We start from the raw sequence: 6,000 nt of genomic DNA on the forward strand, positions 1-6,000 counted from the left end.
AGAAAAAAATGTACAGTACATTGGTAAGAGAAACTAAAGCTATCCTGGGTGACTTTTGGTATACAGGCATCAGATGTGGTGTAAGGTATTATCTGTGCCAAATGTTCTGTCTCCAAATGCTGGAGATATCAGGCACTAGATTTTACCAAACTAAATCACTACTTCAAATAACACCTTTAAGACAATGTGACCCAAATAAAAGAAGGTACAATAGTCAAAGTAGAGCAGGTAGTGTTAACATGATATTGCAAGAGGAAGTGAAGGGATACAGAGATCCAAATGAAGTCAACAATAATTTTAATCAGCATTATGTTACAGTAGTAAAAATTAAATTAAAAGGACAACAGTAAAAAGTTCAAACAACATCCCCAGAGTGATAAATGACTTCATGTTCCCAACAAATTAAACACAGAGTGCAATAACAATTAATATTCTTAAAAATAAAAACACTGAATTACTGTGTATCTGCTAGAATAATTAAATACTGTAGTCACTGGTTGATGCAACCATTGACTTTTCATGTAGGCTAAATTAAATAATAGTGGAAGTAATACTTCCAGAATGCTTCATAAAGTTAAGGTAGGGCCCCCAGGTTTGAAGCTGGAGTTACAATAGATCCTGGGAATTACCACTATATTACTATAACCTTTCACATATCTAAAACATTACAAACTCTGTGTGAAGAGGTAAAACAGTAAATCTTAGAGAGAAAAAAAGGACACTAGTCGTGACACAGGGTTTATTTTAAGAAGTGCAGATCAAAGAAACAAAATAGCAAATTTTGAAGCTTATGCAGCAGAAGCAGTACATAAATTATTGGTTTACTGCTTGACTGCTCCATGGAATTTGATTCTATAAGTCACAGATTCAATACAAGAAAACTTAACTAGGGCACAGTAAAAAGCCACAAATGTTCTAGAAATCATAACATATTTCAGAACAAAGAACGATGTGTGCAGATAAATTACAATACTGGCAGTACCAATAAAAGCTTCTACTCTGATCTCCCTAGGAAAGAGAGAGGTACTAAGCTATCAGGCATTGCAGCCAACCACCTGTCCTTATCCCGTAGGCTACATGTCCTATCATCTTAAAGAATGCTACATGTTACATTTTGCCCTACAGTGAACACTGCATTACCTTGACAAATCATATCATTGTGAGATGATCCTTGGATGAATATAGAGATGGGTACATAGATAAATAAATAATCCAACTATGCCAAGTACTTTTTGTTTATTGATGACAGAAAAATTGTAGTAAACAGCAGGTCAAATTTAGTACCAGAAAGATCAGTTATTGAAACTTTCCTAGACATTAATAACTGTATCCTAGGCTATCCTTTGTCATTAACCTGTGAAAAAGTACTACATGCCGTTCAGAACTTTTAAGAGGCTTCTCACCAGGCTATGCCTAAACTGTGACAGCAAACAGGTAGAAGAAGTTGGCAGCGTTACATTCTTGGGATTGAAGCATGATGATAAATGTAACTTGGATGAGCACACCACAGAGTTGCTCTCTATTTGCAATGTGAATGTTGTCAGACATAGGTGATATAAAAATATCAAAGCTGTCATACCATGCTTACTTTCATTAGATGCCGTGTGGAATTATTTTTGTGATAACTCCTCAAACCAAACTAACGTTTTATGAGTCCAAAAACATGAAATAAAAATTATTTGTGGTGACTACTCAAGAACACCATACAGAGTAAGTTTAGAGATCTGGGGTTATTAAATGATGCTTTGTAATATATTTATTCCATAATAAAATTCGTCATTCAAACCAACAGCTTAGTTCATGTAAAAAATATTACAAAAAAAAGTAATCCTGACAAAGATTTTAAGTCCCTTACTTTGGTCCAGAAAGGTGTCAATTATCGAGAACATATTTTCAATAACTTGCCAGCCTCAATGAAAAAAAGTTGAATTAGTGATGAAGTTCCATTTAAGAAGTGCCTAAAGCTTTTATTGGTCACCAATTCCTACTCCACTGTTTAATTTCTTAGTAGGACCAACTGGTTTGTGTGTATTACTAATATGAAATATTAAATGTAGTAGTAAGCACTCACTTTTGTACAGAGTCAGTGCAGTAAGGTTATCATTTTAAATAAATGTTGTAAAATGGGTTTTATATTTAATGAAACATTGTTACAGTAACCCAAGATTTATCATATACTCCTCAGTGTGTTGAACATTTGCCTGTTTTGTGAAAAGTCCCCCCCCCCATGTGTATTCTTGTTTTCATCTCGTGTTCTACATCTAAGAGGCTCTCCTCGCTGCAGATCTACTGAAACAAATTTAATCTAATGTATAGCCAAAATTTCTGATATATGTACATTCTTGTATATATAACTCATATCTATGGAACATTATCACATGGTGACCCTAGCTATCTGAAATCCTAAGAGTCAATTAGGCTTAAGAACAAAATTGCTTCCTCTTCCCTCCTACATCTAAGAAAACAGTTTCACATTCTGCTTTCGTAATAACGACACTGTGCATGTGATAAATATTGTCAGGATAAAACTATTTTATAGACCATCTTTTCACCAACAGCCATTGCAACACAATTAAGTGGATCATTATTTTAAACATTATAAAAAAAAACAGCACGATTATGCAACCTAACAAGGCTGATGGGCTTCCTCAGTACAATAATCCCTGGCATTTTCACATCGTGCAATTGTTTTAAATCATCCTGGGTAAAAGTGGGCATGGAACTGACACATTCGGGTTGAGGTGCCGTTATTTCTGGCTTGTAGTCTGCAAGAGCAGAAAGTACTACCTTAAGGGTTGGTGTTACAATAAGGAACATACTACGGGGCCCTCCATTGCACGAGTAATTACTTAAATAATTACAAGCATTAGGGAACAGAAAAGTACGTTCCCCGCACCAAGAATTTGAGAGACAGCGTGAGTGTCCTTTCCGTAACACAACACAGCAGCGCAAGGATGAAGTTACAAGCTTCGGTCATGTGTTATGTTTGAACAAAGCAAAATATCATATTTCTGGATAAATTAAAGCTAGTGACACACTTAAATACAACATAAACGCGATGTGCAGTACAATCACAGACAAAAATGTGTTTACAGTATGGTTATGCAATTCGTGTATAATACGTACCACAGAATGTCCCGTATCGATTTTCACTTCCTGCACACAGTTGCGCCTACAATTTAACACTGACCCACAAACCCTACACACACTATACAATACACTCACTCGAAAAACGTGTTCACAAAACTTACACCATGCACTCTGACACCCATTCGTGGGTAAAAGGCTTGCCAACACACTAGAGGTGGCAAAAAATAACGTAACTGATAGAAATAACCGGTTACTGAGAAGTAACGGTTACTGAGAAGTAACGGTTACTGCGATAACCGTTCCTCTGATTCTGGCAGTTATTTCAATAACTGTTTAGTGTCAACAGTGCCTCGTGCCATCTGTTGACCGAAGATCGTACTGCGCATTTGGAAGGCGTTCTATAGACCATGGGAATAACTGTGAGACTGCGCGCCATCTGTTGATAAGAACTGTGTACTATTTCGTGGGCCTTCGTTACTTTTAGCATAAACAATTAAATAAAGTTAATGTCCAAGCCGTGGCTGATAGGAGCTGCAGTACAGGCATTAACAAGTACTGTCGTTCCCTTAAGCCGCCGCCTTACGTGTTAATTTAGCTTGGACGGGTAGTACAAGTAAAGTTACTTAGGAATTCGAGCGACTATGGAAATAACTGTCAGAGACCTGTATTCTCCTCTGGCAGTTATCGTTATTGGCTCGTAGTTCTAGTTCTCTGGTAGTTATCGGGCTACCACCACAGATAACCTGGAAGCTGGTAACGGAATAACTGTGTGTGTAGACGTTCCTGACTCGGTGACTCCAGTTAAAGGTCGTTCCAGGTGATATTTCCAGAGAGGATAGTAACTGGAGCGAACAAATATTTTCGTACTGCTACGGAAATAGCCGCTGGCCATCGCGAATGACAAATAACATGTCAGAAAGTATAACATAATACAGTGGAATATAATAATTATTATCCTCATCATTTGTCAGGAGATTGTCAAAATATGTGAATATATCACAGTAACTGCTAATATTTACAGAATTGGTACACTGACAGAATGAAACACAGGTACGTACTTTTAATAAATTTATCGTACACACAATACCCGATCTTGACTGTTGCAACCAAGTGCTGTCAAAACTGAAATATGGCAGAATTTTTACCTAAGCTGGTCTATCAGTCTCTGTTACGATATTCATCTACAGAGTAGAAGGAGGGGTCAATGGAAGCGTCTGATTCCACCCGTCTGCTTCGACGTAAAGGTGTTGTGGTGTGTGAATGTCATTACGGCACAGTGTTTATGAGTTGGTTTTTGTCTGTCTCTCTCTGTGTGTGTGTGTGTGTGTGTGTGTGTGTGTGTGTGTGTGTGTGTGTGTGTGTGTGGGGGGGGGGGGGGGGGGGGGGGGGCTGTCGATCTAGGTTGCAGTGCGGAATTTGGTGGTGGTAATTAATATATATATTTTTTTTTCTAGCTGTGATGTTTTGTGTATTTATGAAGTATTGAATGTGATTTAATTTATGTAGGGATGATTGATTTGTGGACTTTTGGGATTGTGGTTTTATTTTTCGCAGTTGTAGGTGTTGGTTTTTTGGCATCAGTAGCTGTGGTCAAGGGAAATGTCTGATTCCAATTTTCGTACTTTTAGTTGTGGGTATTGGTGTTTTGGTATGGTCACCTATAGTTGACCTATATTGTTCAAGGGAAGTGTCCGATTCCTGCAGATTTTTTGTTGGTGTAGCAGAATGCTGTATTTTTTTTCTTTTTGTTCTTCATTTTGTGTTTTGGAATCATGGTGTGTTTTTTTTACTAGCTTGTCCTCACCCTAAAACCCCCAACTTCCCGCAGTTGTCCCATGGGTTTGATTGTATTTTTGGTGGAAAATGTTATTGTATTATTTATATGTATCTTCGTGTTTGTTGCCATGTGTATGTAGTGACGTCATAGACACACTTAAAATAGCCATTTCCGGCATATTGATGACGGGTGGAATCAGACACTTCTGTATCAAATAGTCTTTCAAACACACTGTAAACCGTGCCTTATCTGAAACCAAGTTTTTAATGGTTGCTGACTTGCTGGCAGTTTATTGAAAATGCATGTTCCTGAATATTGGATCCCTTTTGGACCAAGGTAACTAATTTTAGGTCTTTATGTAGATTGCTGTTCCCATTTCTAGTACTGATATTATGTATTAAGCTATTGGTTGGAAATACTTGAAACAAATTTCATAAAGGAATAAATATACTAGGAAGCAGTAGTTAGAATACAAAGTTCCTTGAACAGGTTCCTACATGATGTTCTTTAATTGATACCACAAACGATTTTTATTACACGCTTTTACATGCGAAAAAACTTTTGCTACGTTTGATAAGTTACCACAGAATATGCTCCCTTATGAAATAATAGAATGAAAAAATGTGTTATGCCCTTCCCAACTGAATTTATTATCGAGTTGTGGTCCCAGAAATGTAACACTGTCAACCTTTTCGATCTGCATGTCTTCATATGTTATAAACATGCTGTCGCTGGAGAAATCGAGCAGTTTGCAAATCTGACATAAAACTTGGATTAGCGTACTCACACTTTCCCCAATAGGACTAGCTTTTACAGCACAGGAGTAAACGAATCTGTCACATTACGTATATTTTTTGTTGTATTATAAGGCTGTACACTTTATTCTATTATGTGAGCAGCACAAGAAATTAAGCTTCGAATTTAACCTACAGTACTCAGTTTACATATTACTTCATACTTAAAAACGCACGTTGTTAACATTTTACTTAAACAGTGCTTTGGCGAAGTTCCGCGTACTTTCTGTCGCAGCTGCGAAGATAATATTTCTAATAGCGACCGATAACCTACAAACATATAATATGAAACACTAATAATCGTTCTAACATCAACTAAAATGTACCCGGAGTTAATAA

General features: G+C 37.0%; 1 protein-coding gene across 1 annotated transcript in view; it reads right to left on the minus strand.

Annotated features, from left to right (window-relative positions):
* The window catches only part of LOC124721470 (protein Pixie), a 64,948-nt gene extending 61,646 nt beyond the window's left edge, over window positions 1–3,302 (minus strand). Inside the window, exon 1 of the mRNA XM_047246465.1 lies at window positions 3,127–3,302. The gene's annotated coding sequence lies outside the window, so the exon portion shown is untranslated. The remainder of the gene's footprint in view (window positions 1–3,126) is intronic.
* Between the last annotated feature and the right edge of the window lie 2,698 nt (window positions 3,303–6,000).

This window comes from Schistocerca piceifrons, chromosome X (genome assembly GCF_021461385.2).
Source record: "Schistocerca piceifrons isolate TAMUIC-IGC-003096 chromosome X, iqSchPice1.1, whole genome shotgun sequence".
NCBI classification, from domain to species: Eukaryota; Metazoa; Arthropoda; class Insecta; order Orthoptera; family Acrididae; genus Schistocerca; species Schistocerca piceifrons.